This window comes from Argiope bruennichi, chromosome 10 (genome assembly GCF_947563725.1).
Source record: "Argiope bruennichi chromosome 10, qqArgBrue1.1, whole genome shotgun sequence".
Taxonomy (NCBI): Eukaryota; Metazoa; Arthropoda; class Arachnida; order Araneae; family Araneidae; genus Argiope; species Argiope bruennichi.
In genome coordinates, this window is record NC_079160.1 from 40,828,718 (window position 1) to 40,852,583 (window position 23,866).

Sequence of the window (23,866 nt, forward strand, 5' to 3'; positions counted from 1 at the left end):
TGAAGATTTGATTTTTTTTTTTCATGCTAACTGGGTTTCAGCATAAGACAAGCTTTTAATAAATTTTTTTTAAATAATGTTGTACATATAGATAAGATTAAATTTCGGAATAGAGTAGTGATGAAAAAATTTTGAAGTGTGCCATTTTTAAACACTGCTGCTCTTTCCTCCTGGAATTTTAGATACATAAAGAAATACAGAGAAAGTAGGAAATGCATAGCAGAATGAAAAGAACGTCGTAAAAGTTTTAAAATAGTATGAGTAATATGCCTATTAAAATTTGAAATTTAAAAATATTCTGTTGGGAAAGCCATTTAAATCAAGTTACACAATGTATTTAATTGATATTTTAAGTAATCCTTAATCTAACGAACTACTAGTCGCTAAAGGAGGCTAGTAAAAAATTAAAACATAAATAAAATCATGATTTCAAAGATCGTTTCGTTTAATATGAGGCATATAATAGCTATATTTCACGAATTGTTCAACCCAAATCAGGGCTATATAGAGCTGTTTTCTTAAATATTACGGAAAATGTATCCAGGAAAGAAAATATAGTAATTTCTAAGAACTTCTTTTCCTTTTGAACTTTTCTTTTAAAGAAATTATTTGGTTCAAGATAGAATCAAACCTTGACCTCAAACCTAATCAAAGTATAATTATCTGCGCTTCTTTAATTTATAACGATCGTTATCATATAGACATCATCAACAACAACAAAATAAAGCTTAGGAAGTGTTGAAAAGAATAATTAAGGTTAACATTATTTCATACATTTTGCCCTTCAGAAAAGCTAGGTGAATTCATCCCGGATATGGGAACAAGCACAGAAACTGGTTTTAACCAGTTGTTGATGGACAAAACTTAAAAACAGATTCTAGTTAAGGGAGGGAAAACCTCACTGCCATAACCATAACACTTTTCTAAATATATATTTTTTATTTCCCTTCCAAATTAAACAAAGAGAAGAAAAACAAAAACTTTCTTTCTTACAAATATGATTTAAAATGATGTATTATAGAGTGATGTGTTTACTCTTTCCCTTATTAGACCTTAAAAGTTTCATTTCCTAGAAGGTATAATAAAATTAATAATACTACACAGAAACAGACTGCTTAGAAGAAACAAATTGTCAGAAACAAAGATTGTTTAGAAGATTCAAAAGAAGATTAAAATAACGATTTTTCTCAGCACCTGAAACAAAATATTTCAAACAAATTGGAGAAAAACTTAAACATTGAAACCAAAATAAGATAAATTCTGTAACTAATTATAAGCCATCCTTAAAAACTGTTTTGGGTTTGATTTGTTTTGATATAATGGCAAAAGAACCATTCTTCGGCTATATTATGATTTGAAATAATAATCTGACGTAAATCTTTATAAATATAACATACATTCACATTTGAATGCATTGGTTTATTTTTTTAAAAAATTTATCATCTCATATCAAGTGCTTTGAATTCACTGACGTGTAAAGATTGGCTTGTCGCTTAAAAGGAATTAAATTTATTTCTCTGATAGTCACAAAAAACATTTCTTTAAAAAAAATCCATGTAAGGAAACAAAGAAAAAGTATATTTAAATTTCCAAAATTGTTTGATAAGAGATACGAAAATTGAATTTTTAAAAAATCAGAAAAGGAGATTTAAATTCGTATGGAAAGTTGATAGCCAAGTATTAAAAGATCTAGAAATTCTAGTTGAAACAGAATAATTTAATTTTACTCCCTTCAATTTAAAGGGTAATCAACTAAGGATTTCCTCAGATGATGCTTCAAATATCTTTTTTTGCTAACACTGAACGTTTAGGGGCCACTATTTCTCACAGACATCAAGAGTAGAATCAGCTTCTTTGAGTTTCCTTATTAAATTAATGATCGTACTTTGAGACAATTTTTGCCGGTTCTTGAACTTTGTAGACCACTTAAAGAGACAACTGCATGCTTCCGCGAACTTTTAAAGTTTTAAGGATCTATGCCCACTCTTTAACTGACAAGAATAAGCTTTTTAAAAGTGAAAAAAAAAAAGTTTTTTTTTTTCTTTTCCTTTAAGGACATTTTATTTATTTTACGTCCGCACTAGATCTCTGGGTTTTTGGTCCAGAAAAAATTGGCACTCATTTATCTCACTTATTACTCGGAAAAAAAATTTAACACGTGAAGGTATGGCCTCCCGTTATTTTCTCGCATACTCCCTATGCTATCTTTCCACATTAAAAATTGCTGACCTTGGTCAAGAACATGAACTGTATTATGAGTTCTCATATTTTTATGCGGCCCAAGAACTTTTTTTCTTCATAGTATAGTGAAAAAAACTGAGTATGCAATTTGGGTGCTTTCTTTCCCACCGATTGAAAGAAAAATTTGGCACAGACAATCACAATTTTAGTAACAAAACCACATAATGAATTTCATTTATCCGATATATTTTATTTATTAGATATATTTTTGAGCTATGGCGTTACTTGGATACGAATGTAGAAATCGATACACAACCGAACATATACCGATTCTGTACAAAATTCAAAGGGATTCTACATTTTTAAATATTAATTTTTGTGAGCCAAATCTGACCCATTAACTTTTCGCACTTTGTAGTTCTTGTATTTATCAGTTATCAGATAGACAAAAATGTAGTTCTTGTATTTATCAGTTATCAGATAGACAAAAATGTAGTTCGTGTATTTATCAGTTATCAGATTTTTTTGTATGGATTACATTCAACATTAGACAGAAATCTACAAATTGAATGAAACGACCATATTCTAAGTTTCAGCTGACTAGCTCAACAGAATTTTTGAGCTGCTATGCGCACAGAGAGACATAATTCCAGAAACGAATTTTTTGGACGTAGAAATTCGATAAAATTCGATTCGAGGTTGAATTTTCTCAAAATTACAATACTTTCTTTTTATATATTTCGTACACAAGAAAAAGAAAATTTCATTTTCAAACTCAAAGAAATATATTATTCTGAGTTTTTATTCAATAGATTCAAAATTTTATCATTCAGAATGATTTCTATTTTTAAAAAAAAGGCAAATACATCCACATGTGTCAATATCTTAGAAAATAATAATGGCGTATTGTTTTTTGAAGCTCATGAATAATTATAATAATAATAAACTCTTATTTATTTATCTTTCGCATCAGTGGCGCACAACTTCTGCATTCGTAATTCCTTTTTACATTTCAAGAGATGTCAATGTCATTTTTTTTTTTTTTCATATGTCATTGAATCTTACAAAAATAAATATATCTTCCAATGTTATACGTGTACTTGATTTTGTTATTTTTTAAAAATTATTTTCAATACAAAGAGGTCCGCCATGGAGGAGTTTCACTTTTAATTACTAATTATCAATTCATTATAAAATCAACTCATATAATTTCACAATTATATGAACAATATGATGCTGCATGTCCACGGAAAGCCTATTGCGAGATTTTGGTTAATTTCATTCAGATAGTCAAAAATTAGATAACAAAGATATTTAAAGGGAACATTGCTTTCACGTGAAAGGATTGATATTAATAAATTGTCCTGGGAATAATAGTGGTATGTAGAATTCCAAAGAAGATTAACATTTTATTTATTAATTTTTACACTTATAAATTTTTGAGTGGTTATTTACAGGATCCTACTTATATAAATAATCTCAGCACGGTAGCGATGATTCACATTTTTTTTTAATTCCTTCAATAAACTGCATTAATAATAAATACGACCTTTTTTCTTCAGCTGTTGACGATTTTTAAAAATGTGGAGTGATTAAACACAATGTGTCTACAAATTAACAAACTTTATTTCAAACTAGACTACACTCGAAACCAGTCAACAAAAATTCGCGAAATTAAGTGGAGGACTTAAAGAGAAGAGATGAAAATTTATTTCAGAAGGGGATATATATGTTGCCCCCAGAAGGTATTCTATCAAGAAATGTCACATTTAGGCAAACGCTGACCATTTTATATGAATTTCGTAGCAATCCTTACAATGTGTAAGAATTGTAAACACTTGTACAATATGAATTATTTAGAAACATTTATACCGTGTACAATATCTAAACGGTTCCATAATTACGATTTTTTTGCCGATTTTATAACAGCGTCATCTGGTGGCGATATGTGTAAGCTATTTGCTTATATTGAAATTCTCATCTCTATATGTAGAGCTCCACACAATTTCACGAATTTTGAATGACTGGTTTTGTCTGTATGAACTAATATGAAATAGGGTCTTTTAATTATGCAAAAACTTGTATTTGATGAAACAATGAAAACGAATTGAATTTCATTACAACAATGGAATTTATTACTGAAAATTATTAAACAAATTTAAATATTCATAAAATTCAGGAAAAAAATTAATGTTTTCAAAAGGACAATTTTTGGCTTTTAAAATAGTGTAAAAATCACTATGGAGTAGACAAATTTTTTGGAATTGAGGTAAAAAACGTCCAAATCATCAAATATTTAATTGAAATATATATAAACATCTCTATGAAGCATGCATTCCGACCTTCTAAAGTATATTTGTCTTGAATTTGGTAGTTCTAAGTCAAATAGTATGCTTTGCGGAGCGCTAGAACAAATATTCTGCTTTAACGTCATTAGATATGCAAGAAAAAAATTACTAAATAATATGAGATAGTTTAGTTTAGCCATCATACAGTGTTTAAAAAAAAGAAAGAAACAAGGCGTAATCTTTTAGCATATTACAAAACACTCGTCCTTTCACGATTCAGCAATATTCACTTCAGTCCAGAGACATGCTTTACCTCATTTTACCAGTTGTTATGCCAAAGTCGAATAGCATTGGCGCAGTAACAAACAATACAGGAAAGGCAAATCACATGCAAATTACTGTAAGGCGTCAAATTGAATGGACGTGTTTCGGATTGCAGCCAAATATTGATTTCATTTTCGTCCTGCTCACTCTAGCGTTTCAATTGTTACAAGTGTTAATTCTGTTTAATTTGACGGCAAATCCCGTTATGCTAATACCCAATAAAGTCAATGGAGATGAAGTGAACGTTTACGTGTTCGCTTTGCTGCTTATTGCCGAGTTCGGTCAAGGGTGACGACCTGTAGCAAGAACAATAAACAGAATGAATTTTTATGACGTGACGTTTAGGATGGTAATTATCGTCTGGAAGGGGTTGTTAGAAAACGAATTATGATGGAAATTAACATTCTGCAGCTGCTGATAAATTTTGGATAAGATATGTTTCTTTTATAAATGTTAAGCTTAAGTGAAATAAAGTCGGAAAAATAAAAACCTTTAAAAAAAGCAAAAAATTATTATTTATTTTTAAAAATTGCAAAACAAATTTCTGGAATTTTAAGTACAAATCAATAATTACATAATTAATATTGCTCTATGAAAGCATTATTCAAGTAGATTTCAAAAGAAATAATAATTACAAGCATTTTAATAGAAGAACTAATTGAATAAAAATTGTTCGACAAATAAACAAATAAAATAAAGTTACATTTTTACTGAATAAGAAAAATGCAAAGATGAAGAAAAATCCTCGTCTGCAAATAATTTTTTAGATAAAATATAAGAATTAGAACATTTTTTAAAATTGAAGACAAATTTGGAAAAAATAATAAAGTCCTAATTTTTGTCGTCTGAAAATTGTACAGAATTTTAATAAATGCGCAGCTGACAAATAGTTGGAAAACATTCATTCGTTAAATCAAAAGCATTGACAATAAAAGCATTTTTCTTTTTTTTTTCCCCTTAATTTCAAGATGGCCGTGCTTTGTTTCCATCAAGTGGTCAATTTAGTTAAAGGAAAAAGAAAATAATTTAAGAAATAATTCACAATCAAATAATACAATAGATATTAACTACCATCTGCGTGGAATTTTTAAAGAAATTCATGTCCATATGTTGATAAAAATATGAATCGAGATTCATAAATTTTTTTTTATTTCGAAAATTGTGCATCCGAGTTGAGATATCTGGTTTTACTCTCTTATGTTTCAGTTTAATTTTAAATAAATAAGAAAATAATATGTTTTCTAATATAATACAATTTTTTTTATGAAGGTTCATTTGAAATATAAAGGTATAGAAAATGAAAATTCAACCGAAATAGGAAAAAGGTACTTACAGAATTACTTAGGAGCTTTCCGCAATTCTATTAAAACTCAATCAAGAAGGCAAAAAAAATAAGAATCCAATGAGATTATGTTCACAAAGTTGAGATGCCAACAAAAATTTTCTAAAAAGAAGAAAGAAAGAAACTTTAGCATAATAAAATTACCACACAATTCTATTTAATTCAAATATTTTCTCCAATAAAAATATACATCTACTAATACATACAACAATCATCCACTAATAAAAAAAATCTTTGCGTACAACATACAGAAATAAAAGTTTGAAAAGCAGGTCAAGAAGTGTAAATTTTTAATTTGGTAAGAAAGGGAGACAAAATATATTATTTATGAACAGCAACCTAGTTATTATACACCATAATTTTTCAATAGATGATGCCATTCAGTAAAGATAATAATGTGTTTATTAAAAAAAAAAATTATAAGGAGAAAAGATAATGGCAATTGTAACAATATGAAGGTGACTAATTTCAAAAGTTTGTTACAGAAATTGTGTTCTAATCTTACAAAAAAAATTTATGAATAAGCCTTTTTTTATATTAAACGTGTACGAAGCAGAACTTAAGACCTTTTCATAATTTAAGATATATGTTTAAATCAATAAAGAGAGAAGTTTCAATTTTAACTTTTCGCATTTTTATAATTTTATTTTATAAATTTCTATTTAACGAAACTTTGTTTATAATAAAATTTTTAAGTAGAAAGATGAAACTTCATAAAATCAATATTACACTATAAATGTTTTATTTTCATATTTGACATATTTCTCATAAGTTCGCATGATGTGTATTGCAAGGCCATGGATAAAGCAGTAAAGAACATTTCAGAATGAATAAAGTAAAATAAGAATAAACGATCGATATTATATTCTAGCCGCGCAATGATCAATGCTGTACTCCATCAATAATATGACTATTTTGTACTCCATCAATAATATGACTATTTTGTACTCCTGCAGCCCAATGACCACAGCTACACTCCAGCAGCCCAATAACCACAGCTACACTCCAGCAGCCCAATGACCACAGCTACACTCCAGCAGCCCAATAACCACAGCTACACTCCAGCAGCCCAATAACCACAGCTACACTCCAGCAGCCCAATAACCACAGCTACACTCCAGCAGCCCAATAACCACAGCTACACTCCAGCAGCCCAATGACCACAGCTACACTCCAGCAGCCCAATAACCACAGCTACACTCCAGCAGCCCAATAACCACAGCTACACTCCAGCAGCCCAATAACCACAGCTACACTCCAGCAGCCCAATGACCACAGCTACACTGCAGCAGCCCAATGACCACAGCTACACTCCAGCAGCCCAATGACCACAGCTACACTCCAGCAGCCCAATAACCACAGCTACACTCCAGCAGCCCAATAACCACAGCTACACTCCAGCAGCCCAATAACCACAGCTACACTCCAGCAGCCCAATAACCACAGCTACACTCCAGCAGCCCAATGACCACAGCTACACTCCAGCAGCCCAATAACCACAGCTACACTCCAGCAGCCCAATAACCACAGCTACACTCCAGCAGCCCAATAACCACAGCTACACTCCAGCAGCCCAATAACCACAGCTACACTCCAGCAGCCCAATAACCACAGCTACACTCCAGCAGCCCAATGACCACAGCTACACTCCAGCAGCCCAATGACCACAGCTACACTCCAGCAGCCCAATAACCACAGCTACACTCCAGCAGCCCAATAACCACAGCTACACTCCAGCAGCCCAATAACCACAGCTACACTCCAGCAGCCCAATAACCACAGCTACACTCCAGCAGCCCAATGACCACAGCTACACTCCAGCAGCCCAATGACCACAGCTACACTCCAGCAGCCCAATGACCACAGCTACACTCCAGCAGCCCAATAACCACAGCTACACTCCAGCAGCCCAATAACCACAGCTACACTCCAGCAGCCCAATGACCACAGCTACACTCCAGCAGCCCAATGACCACAGCTACACTCCAGCAGCCCAATGACCACAGCTACACTCCAGCAGCCCAATGACCACAGCTACACTCCAGCAGCCCAATGACCACAGCTACACTCCAGCAGCCCAATGACCACAGCTACACTCCAGCAGCCCAATGACCACAGCTACACTCCAGCAGCCCAATAACCACAGCTACACTTCAGCAGCCCAATGACCAATGCTGTATTCAGTAAATAAAATGATCATTTTATACTCTGGCAGCATGCTGATCATTGCTGTAATTTGGCAATACAATGTCCAGAACTACACTCCAGCAGAATAATGGACAACATTATATTCCAGCAGTACAGCGATCAATTTATAACATGGAAATATTTTTACAATTCGTTTAGTATACGCAGAATATCGTCACAACATTGTAGAGTATTTCTAGCCATTAGAAAGTTATTTTTAGATCTAAACAAATATCTGGTTCGAATCCTTCAAAAAATGTACAACTAAACAGCATTTTATCAAGAACTTTACATTTTTTATGTTACAAAGGATAAAAACCAAATGACAATATATATATTATTAAAAAGCAAAATTTAAAATCTACAAAAATTTAATATCCCTAAGAACTTATCAATTTTATTGTAAGATATAAACCTAAAGTAACTAAAGAGGTAGTGAATACATTATCAAGGATTACTATTATCGTGCTCTTGAATTCTCAGTTGCTTACATCCTGCTTGAGTAATAAGAACTACAGAAGTTCTGATAATCTCAATTGTAAATCAGACTTTTTTCTGTCTTTATTGGTATGCATATCACGTCTCTGGATCCAGCAGTTTCATAGCTAAAAGCTAGTTATCTCGAATTAGCATTAGAATCGACTACTAGTTAAATATACTGACAGGGAAATGTAGAAACATCCTTATGAAAGAAAGTCATTTCAAACATATCTATATACGTGTGTCTGCTGAATTTTTTATTATAAATACAAAGTAGCTTTCTAATATTTTTACTCTCAGAATCACTGAATAATTAAGTACAATTAAAAGTGGCAATGGAGGGTTTTCATATCAAGTAGAAATAGTTTTTGTTGAAAATCTAATTTTCAATCGAAGACTTATTCCAAATTTTATAGATACGATGATTCCTTTTTATGATAATCAAATAGATCCTAATGATATACAAACTGATTCTCCTTTTTCCGTACTTATTTTTCTCAATAAATATGATTGTTATATTTGCGGACATCGCTTTTTGCTGCTATGTAACGCGCATCGCTAGATATTAAAAAAGAAATATTTTTCTAGCTCGATGAAAAATTATGTTATCTTCTTCATGATTCAGCTTTATTTACCGTCTCCATCAAGCCATTATTTGAACTCATTTAAATAATGGCCTGGTGGAGTATTTCGTATAATTAATTTTATAAATTCTTTTTATTCAAATATCCATTTTATTACATTTTGTCATAGTTTGTACGACTCGGATGGATATTGAATTGGGTACCTCATTACGGTATTGGCGACTTGGCATTTAATTTTCGATATACGACATATATATATATTGTCATCTTAAAATATATTGTTTCAAAGAAGTGGTAAATTAGTTGATATTTCAGCAAAAAATAAAATCATTTACATTTTATTGATATATAAATATTAAGTATTTAAAGAAACACGTGCTAAAAATATGGCTCCATTAGCAATAAATAATTTCAAAAAAACATGAAAATGTGAACAAACAAAGCAAGTTCATACGAATATTAATAATATCTGTCGGCAACAATCACTCGCATCTGCTTGTATTTAGTCATTTTCCTCAAATATTATTCATTCTAGAATATAAAGAACCTTCGAATAAAATTAAGCAATTAATTCCTAAATGCAGTGTAGGCAAGCCATTTAATAACAAAAGAAACGATTATATACTCAGGGGAAAAAACAATTACTCTCCCCATGTCCTTAATTAGCAAGTACCCTTATCTGGTAAATTATTTAACCAGCTTTCTTCCCCGATCTTTGTGGTAAACAATTATATCTCATCCGAGATATCAGAGTAACAAATGTTTTTGTGAAACGCCAACTTGGCTTCTTTTTGATAATCAGGTCGACAAGGTACGGGAAAAAGGTTCGGTTCAACATGTGCCATTGAGTTATCATTGGCGAAAATTGAAATGTAGCTCAAGTAGATACAGCAATCTTTGATCTCTGTTCTTAAACAAACGGTAAAAAACAACACATTCTCACACTGCGTATGAGAAACAACACATGGGTAAGTCTACGCAATATTATGTCAAAGAGCTTCTTAAAATTTTGTTTTCTAAAAAGAAATGTTGTTACAAAAGGTTTCAATACATCCTTTATACAAAGTTTTCGTGGCCTTAAAAATATGCATTAAGGTTATTTCTGTCTCAAGCAAAATTAAAAATCATGTATATTTATTTACTTATTTTCCCACAACGACACAGTGTGGTAAAGCACTGGAACAGATTATGTGGAACTTGAGCGCAAAAGTTAATTTTAAAAAAACGCGCAGAATAGTCTCAAACGAGTTCTTCGAAGCCAATTTTAAAGAAACAAAAGCATTATTTACTTTCTGGTATACGTTGTACAGAGAAAATATAGTAATAGTCTAAAAATTCGAACTCTAGATAACCAAAAATAGAATTATAGAATAGAATTATGATAGAATTTACACGTTTGAGATCTTTCCTAGTTCAAAAAACACATTTCTGGAAATATCCGTCTAACTCAAAAATCCTTTTTAAGTTATACGGATGAAATTTGGCACATGATATTTACACCAAATTCATAGAATTTTGTCACATTTTGAGCAACATTTGTTCTGTGGAAATCCATCTGTCTGGCTGCTCTAATATAAATTAACACAATAATTATAAAACGAAGAGAGCTAGATAGACAAAATTCGATACACAGAATTAACATCTATAGTGTTGAAACCTCCCAAACTGAGTAAAATACTGTCTGTCGGTCTATACTTTCAGAAACACGTAAACATGACAACTCAAAGACGCAATGACTTAATTATATCAAATTTGGTATGGGATTTTGAGACTACAATTGTAGTTCTGTTTCAAATTTTTTGTCTTAATCGGGAGGGATAAAAGCGTCTAAAACACCAATTCAAATACTATTGACTGGATGCCAAGGATTAATCGTCAAATAACTCTCCAAAGATCACACGATAGATTAAAAACGCCAAAGGTTAATATTTCGTAACTATTGTAAGTCAGTGCCATGCGAGGCGTTCTTTGGATAACACCCTTATTAGAGAGTATGCGAGAAAGTTTTGGAGAGACCACACCCCTGATTTTTAAACTTTGGCTTAAGAATGAAGGCTTCTTTTAATGTTATTACCAAAAGAAAAAAAAACTTTGCATGCATTGAAATAAATTTTAGTCTATATAAATCATACGCTCCCAAAATTCTAACTACATAACAAACATATCGATTTTATCGTTAACTTTGAATTCTTAACTAAACCAACAAGTTTTCACGCACTCATGAAGATCGATGAATAAATCATTCAATGAGAGAAAAGAACTTCCACTTCCATTTACAAAAAACCACTTTACATCGTCATTTCCATTTATTATAATACACTGAAGTTTACCTAGTAATCATGAGCGGTAAACATTCATAGTAAACACAACGAAGAGATCACACCGCTTTCTTTATTGAAAAAAACAATATTAGAACGGAATTAAAAATGAAGTTTGAAGTCGATAATGTACTATTCAAACCTTAAACTTAGATCAAACATGCAAAGTAAGCATTATTCATGTATCGGTAGCATAGAAAAGAGAAACTGAAATACAAATAAACTAAATTTCTGAAAAGACCTTCATAAACTTTTCAGAACGTTTATACGAGTTCTTGAAAGTGTAATAACCTTTCAACCTCGTAACGTGAGCACGTTATGTTTTCATGCGTTTCTATGCTATGGATATAAATTATTTTGGGAGCCGACATCTATGCTGTTCACCTAGCTGAAGATTCGTTCTTAGTTTATTCTGAATTATTTATTGAAATGAGACTTTAAAAAAAACTATTTCACATATTGGATTATATATAAAATATAAAATATCTAAAATTAAAATATCTATATCCATAGAATTTTTCAAAAAACCTAATAAAATTAGAAAGTTATTTTTCATTGATATGGAATTTCTGAATTCATAAAAACAAATGATTAAAAAAATTCAAAAAGGAGTGAAAGGTAGAGACAGGTGAATTATCTTCAAGATAAATATGACGCACGAGCTGTCGTATAATCATTCAGTTCAATTATCTTGTATAGTAACTACAAATTATATATAGGATTGGAATATAGCATATACTTTCGGTTGTTAAACATCTAAAAGTCAATCTAATCTATTCATAAAAGGCAAGTTCAAAAAATGCACAATGTAATCATTTATGCAGAATTTTTTTTATATCCTGTTCTCTTTTTGTGCTAATTATTTTTCTATATTCAATAGTCCAAACTACATTGTCAGTGTTTTACCACGGCTATTTCCCACTTCTCTAGCTCCTCTCGACGACTACGGTTTTTTCCTCCACTGTATAATGATTAGACACTTTCTTTTTTCATATGAAAGCTCAAAAAAAAACAACCTCTGAACTTTCAAATATGAAAATTGATCATAAATGTAGTAAGTAATACTGGCTCATTTATTATGAGTCAGTTTAGAAACTTGTGGGAATGTTCTCTGTTTCAGGTTTGTAGACTTCCACCTTACATCAAAATATGATGCATTTTTAAGTTTAGCTTCTTCCTGATGGGAAAAGAATCGAAAATACATTTCGGATCTTTTCTCGTAGGCCGATGGAGTCCACAATTTGAAACTGGTCATTTTTTTTTTTTTTTCCAAGATCATCAAAAAATGAAGACAGCTTCAATTTTTTAAAAAAATCTTTTACCTCTTTTTTGAATTTTTATAATTATATGCACAGGGATTGACAGACTGATTAGACATTTAACTAATAGATGTTTCTTTTAACACGAAGTTTGTTACAAATATGTTATTCTACCCATACCCAAAATTTTATTCCTTTAAGATCATTTTGTATTTTTGAATTATGTACACAAGTAATAATATAACTAATAAAAAATTTGATGGATTTAGTCCAAAATTTGATTTAAAAAAAATCCACAAATTTACGAATGTACAATTACCACATACATTGCATGCTTCCAATTCTTGGGGTTTGTGAGTTGCAATGACATAATGACCCAGGGAACATAATGTGCAGTCGACCACCCTCCAAACCAATGAATTGCATAGCATTTACAGAACTGACCCTTGCTATATCAACATCCAGCGACACCACATGTTAAATTTTTAGGCTCGACAGTGTCCTGGTGACCCTGGACCTCACTGTCATGACCGAGGGGACAAGAGGGAATATAGATACTCCCTGGCGCCAGGCTAAGGGAACGCCATGTAGTCACAACATTAGGGTGCTTGTGTTATTTTTTGAAGCCAAATATATGAGCGGGAGCACTAGGGACAACAAGAAACAAAAATACAAGGTCATACCTTGAACGCCATTGGCCAGTAAGTAAACTATTCATAGCAGGCAGACTGATAGACGTATTTTCAAAACAAATTTTTTTAGATCTTAAAGTTGGAGATTTGTCAATCTAGAAATCAAATTTTTGAATGTTGCATTCTCTATGTTTTCTTTCTATGTTACAGGAAAAGGAAGGAAGAAATGCAATAAGGAGGTGCAGTAAAATCTGAACTTAAGAGTGGATTACACCAGCCTGCAACAATTTCTTGTTTTAAAAGTAACAGTTGTTTTTTATGTATTTTCGCATGCTTATTTCAAAAATAATATCAGTTTTTACGTATCACATACAGTTTTTTTGAAAAGCAAATTTTTTAAATAAGTAAAAATACACAGATTTTTTGCGATTTGGATAGGATAAATTAATAAAGTACGTATGTTTATTTGTTTAAATAAATTCTGAAAACCTCTTACTTCATTGAAATTAAATAATACATTTATATTGAATAAATACTTATAATTGTATTTAAAAAGAAAACCTTTTATTTATATCTTTATACCATACTTTTTACCATTCTTTTTGAAACTTTTTAAAAAAGATATGGCAGAAGAGACAAGAATGGATTCCTGGTAAGAAGAATATTTTAAATGAATAGTTAATAGATCCACAAAATATTTTATTTCCCCCACTTCACACAAAATTGGGACTCATAAAGCAGTTTGTGAAAGCTTTGGATAAAGGTGGAAAATGTTTTGAGTATCTTATATCGAAGTTCCCAAAATTTTCTAGCACTAAAATTAAAGAAGGTGTATTTGATGGAACACAAATAAAGAAATTAAAGATTCCAATTTTGAACAATGTATGACAAATAGAGAGAAGCAGGCTTGGGTTGCATTTAAAGATGCCGTAGAAGGTTTTTTGGGAAATGAGAGAAAAGAAAATTACAAAGAACTTGTAACTGAGTTATTACGTACTTATAATCTTTTGGGGTGCAATATGAGCATTAAAATTCACTTCCTTCACTCACATTTGGAATACTTCCCATACAATTTAGGAAAAATGAGTGACGAGCAAGGTGAAAGATTCCACCAGGATATAAAGGAGATGGAACGCAGATATCAAGGACGGTGGGATGTTAACATGATGGCCGATTACTGTTGATCTTTAAAAAGAGACAGTGATGTGGACCATAAACGAAAAACCCGAAAAAGAAACTTCTTGACTTCAAGAAAAACACAAAAGTTATCATAATATTGTAAATGAATAGCATTATTGTGTTTAGTTAATAGGAACTACAGTTGCAACTGTATGCATTATACTGCATTTTGTTAATTTTTCCATCGTCATTTGTAAAAAATCCTTACATGTTACATAAAATTTAGTTTGCATTTTGGAATGACATCATCATTGCTGATATAAATCAATTAAAATTTTACAAACAATTTTTTTTTTGCAGGCTGGTGTTATGAATCTCCCATAATTCCAAATTTATTTCCTTCATCAATAAAAACCTGATTGAATTAGTTATACTCCCTGATCAACAAAAATAAGATTGTGAGCTTTATGTCAAATGCTGCTACTTCTCGATTCTAAAGCCAAGTTAGGTGTGAACTGGAGACCGCACATGCGCCACGAAATGGGTTGAATAATTTATGGAAATGGAATGCCTGGAGGTAAAGAAACAAAAGTTCCCAAAACATGTCAGCATTCAATGTCCTGCAGTTTCCTTTTAAGGTTAATTCATTTGAACGGATGAACTTAAAGTCGTTTTAGATTAGATGACCATTAAGCATAAAAAAGTCGTCAATTACAAATTGTCTAAATATATCGTGAATGAAATACATCAAAAATTCACAACTTGAAAAGAGAAATAAAACAAATAACGCACTTGACATTGGAAAACGAGAATATTTTTCCCTTGCTTTTCTCGCAAATTATATTTATAAAAAAACTATTTTGAATTTAGCTTCTTCGATTAAATAACAAGCGTGTCTTCTCACTAAGAGATTGAATAAAAATCAACTAAGATATTAGATTCCGGTATCACGGCCATTGCATTTACCTAGCTTGTTATTATTGAGTTAAGAGACACAGACAAACATACATAATTCCAAAAATTGTCTTTTTTCCCCCTAGACTTAAAGTAAGTCTAAATATTTAAAATCTGTCAAAATCCCTAAAACAAACTCTTTCTGTATATATGTTTACTATTTTTCTTTATATGTGTCTTACATGACATCATTCCTCCTTTGTATTTCCTTCACATGAAAATTTTTAAAAATGCCATCAGACCCTCCCCATGACAAAATGCAATCTTTATATGTGTCTTACATGACATCATTCCTCTTTTGTATTTCCTTCACATGAAAATTTTTAAAAATGCCATCAGACCATCCCCATGACAAAATACAAAAAACATAAAAAAGCGGGTTTTCCCCCTTTAAAAATAAATGGCAAGTGATACAAAAGATATTGCCATTAATTATTTTAATGTATCTAAATACTTGGAAAGAAGAACAAATGTCCCCAACAACCGCAAAAAATTAAAGAGAAATGAAATAATTATAAATGAAAAAGAAATTTGGTTTCTAAACATAGTGTGTAATCGATGAAAAAGCATTATCGATTCAAAGACTATGTTCTTAATTTAAATGATTCAGAATTTATCAATGACTTCCGTATATTATAAATAACAGCAGAAATTTAATTCCAAATACTATGGGTAATAATTAACGAGCGAACATAATCCGTTCATCGAAAATATTATATATCCAAAAAATTTGTTGGCATATCATTTATTTGATATTGGATTAATTTGTTCTTGAGAATCTTTAAAAAAATTATTTTTATTATGTTTATTTATATGAAAAAGTAGTACATTTTTTAATTTTATTTATTGTCATTCTGATACCACTTTATTAGATTCTACATTATTATTTTGTTGGCTGCGTCAATAGATGATAATAAAGTAAGATTATAGCACGGTCTCTTTATTAAAAAAATTCGGTAAGGATTACGATGAACGAACTAATAGTCTTATCCCAAAGATCCGATGCTTCATTTGTTCTTGGTCCAAAATACCTGTTAATTTGTCACCCATTGAAAAAAAAAAATAACAATTGCTAGTCTAAGTCACTCATATCTACCGATTTTTACTGTAAGTTATATTCCAGCTAAGTAACGAAACATGACAAAAATGGTTCCACTTTTTAGTTTCTAGGCAGATATCCCTGGCAAAAAAATATCCAGGGTTTACAATACAGCTCAGTCTTTTTAGAGCACTATTTAATTCTGAAACTACCAACAGGATATCTACGTCCCACCAAACATAGTATAAAAACCAATGGAATTTTACCAATTTTAAAACTAAGCTCAATAGACGTTATGGAAAGAAAAAAAAGAATTACATATGTTTTAAAATTACATTTTGTGGACTACAATTAACATTTCACCACATATGACATTAATTTACAGGCATTCTGGCAGGCACATTCTTAAAAAATAAATGTTTGTAAGATTTTTTTTAAACTTTTACTCGGATCTAGGTGAACCTCCCAACCAACAACGGAAGCCATATGTGCCGTCTTTCCTTACCCCCCCCCCCTCATCATAATATGACTAAGTGTGACTAACTTCATCTAAGCAATTTTCTGGGGGGGGAAACACTCAGATTTAAAAAGGCTTCTAAAATAAATTTTTTAAAAAGTGGTCTAAGGATTAATTTATAATTTTTCATTAATTAAAAACTTCAATTGGTTTGGTTTGGTTATATTAACGTCCCGTTTGAAGCAACACGAGGGCTATTTTGGGACGGACCTCGTAATTTTGAACCGCGGTCAGTTGACGAAGACGACACCTGAGCTGGCACCCCCCTCTGCACACCACACCACACCAGCGGGAGGACGTTTGGCATGACGGATTTAACGTGCAACAGACCCCCTTACACGACGGTTCTTCGGTGGAGGGTCACGAACCTGAAACCCTCCGGTTCCGAAGCCGAGACCTTACTACCAGGCCACCGCGGCCCTAAAAGCTTCAAGGAATGATGCTAATATTAACCAGTTAACTATTTCGACCTTTTTGGCAAATGCGAATCTAAATTGTCATAACATGTATATTTTGTATAAATATAATATACTTATGAATATAATAATTAATTATAAATATAATAAATAATTAATTACATAAATATAATTGTCATTGAATAAATTCATCATAACGCAAAATATACTTTTTCCATGACAGTATACGCGTCAAAAACAGTAAAGGGGTTAAAGCAAACAGATGCAAGTAATAATGAAAACACTTACTCCGAAAAACCTTTAGAATGAAACGAATATCCAGCATGAAATGAAATACTCATAAGCCAGGCTATTATTTGAACAACAAAATATTTCTCTAACGCTAATTATTTACTGTTATATTTCAGAATCTTTCAATTTCCTAAGTTCTCTTTGGTTTGCTGATGAATCCGGAAAGTAGTTCCGTGTAAATGGATCATTTCAGCTTTTTTCGAAATTCGAAGGTTAAGTTACGGAAACTTTAAATTCGCGTCATTCTTTTGATTGAGTAACTACACTCGTAGCGACCGCACGTGTAATAAGGGAAAAAAAAAAGGAAGAACTGTCTTTGACGTGTCGAGTTCGTGGAGAAAGAGGTTTTAATATCGGAAAGGAGCTTAGAATGCAAATGTGTATATTGCATATAATGTGTACTTAATATTGGAGGTCAAGCGAATAAAATATCATTGAATGAATAACCTGCGTATATAAAAAAGAATGTTTGTATATTTCGAAACAAAAAGGATGGTTATTAGCAAATTTTTAAAGTCCAGATGTCAAATATAAATTAACTAAAAATTAAGTATGCTTTTAATATTTCTCAGTTACATTCTCAAAAATATGTTACAAAAAGGATATTTTAAAACTATACCTTTTTAATGATATCAATTTCATTGCTGTACAATTAATTACTTCTCAAATTTTAATATTTTTAATTGTATTTGATAAACAATGAAATAGTTACCTGTATGATACAATTCGAACTCCGTCTTGTTGTTCCATCAAAACGATTCAATCGTCTGCTTTTACCAGTGTTACCAAGTTTGTTTTTTTTAAATCTCTATTCGGATATTAAATTCGAAGTAGTGTTATCCCATTCGCTTTTAATTCGTATTTCCACTTCTTTATTTGCATTAGCTTGATGCAAATAAAATATATATATAAAGTGCAAAATAAAGTATATGATGCAAATAATGCAATAATATGGATTTGATGGCATCAAATCCATATTTTTCATTTTTTCAAATAAAAAGGTAAAGTTTCAAACAAATACATTCGCATGAATAGTTTAATCACCAGGAAAGCCAAATTCCAAGTGAACAAACCGGTCGCTAAAGGCGGCTAGTATATAAATAAAAATAAAATAAGTGCTTTTAGATATTACACTGACATCTATATGTCTTCATTAAATATAATTAGTTCCTTGTTTATAAAAAATTGAGTTTTGTAATCCATTTGACACTTTCTTCCTCTTGTACTAGAGTACACAATAACGTACACTTAGGCATTCTTGAGGAGTTTAGTTATATCTTCAAAAATATTAAGTTCCAAAAATGATATACTTTATTTCAAAAACTTGGTTATCAGATGATAAAATTTACTCCAATTTTGATATTATGGGAATAATATATCATCTGGTAATGAATTTGAGAAAGATATTTCAAGATTTCATAAAATAAATACATAATAGTTTATTAATTAAAAGCTATACAGAAAAAATAATTTGTTTTAAAAATTATTCACATTCAACAAAATAAAATTAATTTAATAAATGGTCAAGGGGCTATTGGGGGCTGATCTGGTAATATGTGTCCACGGATCTGATGCTGATCTTCACCATAATCAGATAATGAGGACATAAGACTGAGATGGCACCCAAAACTGTAAAATTCCCCATCTCACCAATGTGAAGGCCTTTTAAACCAGAAGATTTCACTTGTACAAGCCTCATATATATACAGTGAATGTTCGATGTTATAAAATCTAATATCCACTTATTTCTGTACCCTTGTGGTGGTTCGGAATGGTCGAGGATAGAACCTGGGATCAGAAGGTTGCGTGTTCATATCACGTCCGGGTCACCAATGTGGTGGTTCGGAATGGGCGAGGATATAACCTGGGACCTGGGTTCGCAGTTCAATAACATCACCACGATACAAAAGCAATTGCCCGTGTAGCTTAGCTGTTAACTATCTTATAAGCTTTCACCAAGCCCTGGTCTATGTCACCTCGGCTTGCTTTTATGACTCGATTATTCAGATAGGAGAATAAAAAATATCTACGATAGTCATGCATTTTATAAATGAAAATATAAAATCAGAGTATAATTCACATTATGCATTCAACTTTCACTTTAGTTATTCTGGTTGATGGGAAAAAAATTGCAATAATCATGCATAACAGGGGACAAGGACGTTATGACGTTATTTATAACGTTAGTTATTCAGGTTGATGAAAAAAAAATTTTGCAATAATTATGCGTAACAGGAGACAGGCAACTATTATCAGAATATGATACAAAATAGACATAGAACTTATTACTTCAGTTATTCAGGTTAATGGGAGGAAAAATCCTCGATAATCATGTATTTCATGAGTGAAAATATAAAGTATTTATTATCATAATACACTGCAAATTATGCATATAATTTGCTACTTTAATTATTCAGGCCAGTGGGAAAAAAAATCTTGCAATAATTATTATATGCGAGAAGATATAAAGCATCTCTCTTCTGTGTATACTTTACAGATATATCTGAATGGATGTACAGGGTGTTTATAAAGTCCCGGACCCATTTTGATGTTTAATAACTCATAAAATAATGAAGATATAAACAAACTTATGGTATTTATTGATGGAATAACTCATATATTTTCCTTTTCAGGTTTGAATATTTTTTACTTTTGTAAATATCGTCTGCGCGTGTGGTTAATTTCAGATAATTTCATTTTCCAGTCTAAATATCTGCACTTTTCTAAATACCGTCTGCTTATTAATTGCAGTTTTCTCTCTTTTGTTTTTGGCAACTATTGCAATGTTATGTTTACTTTTGATGTGTTTGTTCTATGTAGTACTTTTGTATGTGATGTTTTATTCGAGCGGATATTAAGGAGAATGCATACACCACAAGAGAAAGCACAGATTTTATGGTGGTTCATAGAAACGAAATCGATAGAGCAAGCACAGATAAATTTCAGAAGAATTTCCCAAAAAGATCCTCCATCCAAAAACAGCATCTTGCGGTGGAAAAAGAATTTTCTAGAAATTGGAAGTATCGCAGATAAGAAACGTTCCGGACGTCCTTGCACAAGTGATTTTGATGTTGAGCGTGTCAGAGAGACATTGCCGTTGAACTTTTTTTGAACTGAGAGAAACGCCGTTGGACTTTTTCCTTTGGGGGTTTGTAAAAGACAACGTTTTCAGGAGGAGAGTGTCTAACATTGATGACCTAAAAGCCAGAATTACAACCGCAATAGTCTCTGTGGATGCCGACATGCTTGCCGCTACCTGGCGTGAAATGGACTATCGACTTGATATTCTCCGTGCGACGAAGGGGGCACATGTGGAAGTTCATTGACAAGGGTCATGAAACTTTTTGAGTCTATTTAACCATTTATGTTATTAATTTTAATCTATCTTTATTATTTTATGAGTTATTAAACATCAAAATGGGTCCGGGACTTTATAAACACCCTGTATATTTTATTCAGAGTTTTAAGCGAGTCAAAAATCAACACAGCAATTCTATTTCAGATTATCGTATTTGTTTTAACATTTTTCACAATATATTTGTTTATTCATATTTGTTTTGACAGCTTTTATAAGGTTCCCTACGGAAAATTCTATCTTTTTTTGCCCCCCCCTTTTTTTTGTCTGATTAGGAAACTAATATTATGAATATCTGAAAACCATAAATAAGAAAGATCCTTCGAGTGCTGCAATGTTAATGTAATGTAGGAAACAGACAGAATCAATACTTTTATAAAAGAAAATCGGTTTCTGGTCCATCGCACTTGGATTCATTCCAATACGGTGAGCAAATTATGGAAGGAATAACTGCCACCGATAGTTTTATAGATAAAAAGCCTTTAATTCCAGAAAAAAAAAATCATCCGTTTGTTCTGTTTGAAACGAGTCGGTTTTATATTAGGATTCAAAACCAGTATTATATGAGCTATTTGTTAATTCACTATAAGAATCTAAGAAATAATTTCTAAAGAATGTTGAGTTTTTTTTCCTAAGAAAAAATAAGAGAATTATATTTTTGTATTCCACTCATGATTTAGGGGATGGACAGTTAATAATTATTTTAACGTAAACAAACTTAAGTAGAACCGTAATGGAAAGTTTATTACATGACAAGAATCCTAAATACAATGAGCTAATTTTCTCTGAGAACTGGTACTATTTCGGAGAAGGGGGGGGGCATGTGTTTGTCTCCAACATATTCTCACTTGAAATAGTGAAATAATTTGTATCCTTATTCTCTAGTAAAAATAAAAAGAATAAGTGCATTGGTGCAATACAAAACAGTTTGATCCATTTCGCCAATTTTGGCGTTGATATACTTTGAATGAGAATGTACACCTCAAAGTTAGCTTTTTAGAATTTTTCTTTTGGAATTTTATTAATAAAAAAATTAAGCGAGATTTTAGCGGTTTTTCCTTATAAAGCCCTTAAAAGTATTATTGGATAAAACTGATTTTTGCACCAGTCTAAAAATAACAACTTGTTTCCTTTAAATGATACTAATTTAGTTAGTGTATAAATGTGCTCTGAATTTCGATACTTTTTTAAAAAATATGTTGTGCATAATTTTAACAATATATTTTATTTCTGTTATCAACTCAAACCATTATCATTGTTTTGTGGTGAAAGCTTATAATCCAGTTAACAGCTATGCTACACGAGCAATTGCTTTTGTATCGTGGTCATGTTACTGGGCTGCGAACCACAAGGTCCCAAGTTCTATCCTAGCTCAACACAATTCGCTACAGTTTTATCAAATAATATTTAACTGCGTGATTTTCTTCCATGCTTGAAAAATAAAGAAATAAAATTCTTATTATAAGTAAGGATTATATGAGTAAGGAAAAACTGTAATTACATTATTACAAAAAGACAGCGTGCGACTTGAAATAAATTTTTAACTCCAATATGACATCATGGGACTGAACTCCATTCAGGAACATAAAAACCAGCACAAATGTAAGATTATTAAAATAACACAACTTTGGTACCTATTACAATCTGATGCTTGAAAATATTTTCAGGGAATCATGCACACCAAATTCTACGTAGGTGATTTAAATGATATTGAATAGCCATGAATTCTGGAAATTAGTCGCCAAAGACGGTTCGTGTATCGATAAAAATTATGACACTAAATTAAAAATGACCTTTCGTTTAATTCAATTATCTTAATATTTCTCTTGAAGTAAGAATTTTTTTGAGGGCATTTTGATAAAGACGACGCACTTTCGAGCCGAAAGCAGATCATGAGAATCTCAACCGGCACTCCTTTCCCTTTCCAAATAAACCTGCCCCATAAATGGAAGATTTTCACCACCTACATCAGATTAAATATAAAAAAGTTCACACATGTGAAGGACTTTTGTGACATCGAATTTTCAAACCAAGATATTAATCTTGAGGTCGAAATCTTATTATCACATTCTCACAGTATTTAGTAAAATTTTAATTTTATAAATGCCACATAATTATTATGCTTGTTTTTGTAAAAAACGGAAAGATAATATCGTTCTTACTTTTGTGTAGCAAATTTTATTTGTCTAGCCCTCTTCTGTTGTAATTATCGTGTTAATTTATATTCGAAAAGCTGGACGTAAAGACTTCCTCTGAGCAGATTTTACACAAAATTTGATAGAAACTTGCAAATTTGGTGTAAATGTACACCAAATTTCACCTGCCTAGGTTAAAGGGTTTTTCACTTATCTTTGTTACAGACAGACGGTCGGAGATTTTCCAAAAAATGTGTTTTTCCAACTCAAGGAAGTCTAAAACGTGGAGATTTGTAAAAATCTCGAGTTCTAATTTTTTGACGACTACTATATTTTCTCCATACTATGTATGTATACGAGAAATCAAAAACATCGCATGTATCAGCCTGCACAACTCGTGAAAAATAAAAGTCAAATCTACGCAATTTTGATTTAAAGAAATTAT

The 23,866-nt window shown here is 31.4% G+C and overlaps 1 protein-coding gene across 1 annotated transcript in view; it reads right to left on the reverse strand.

The window, feature by feature from the left end:
* The window catches only part of LOC129988011 (putative polypeptide N-acetylgalactosaminyltransferase 9), a 180,328-nt gene that overhangs the window by 123,294 nt on the left and 33,168 nt on the right, over nt 1–23,866 (reverse strand). The window contains exon 2 of the mRNA XM_056096078.1: nt 6,127–6,237. The gene's annotated coding sequence lies outside the window, so the exon portion shown is untranslated. The remainder of the gene's footprint in view (nt 1–6,126; nt 6,238–23,866) is intronic.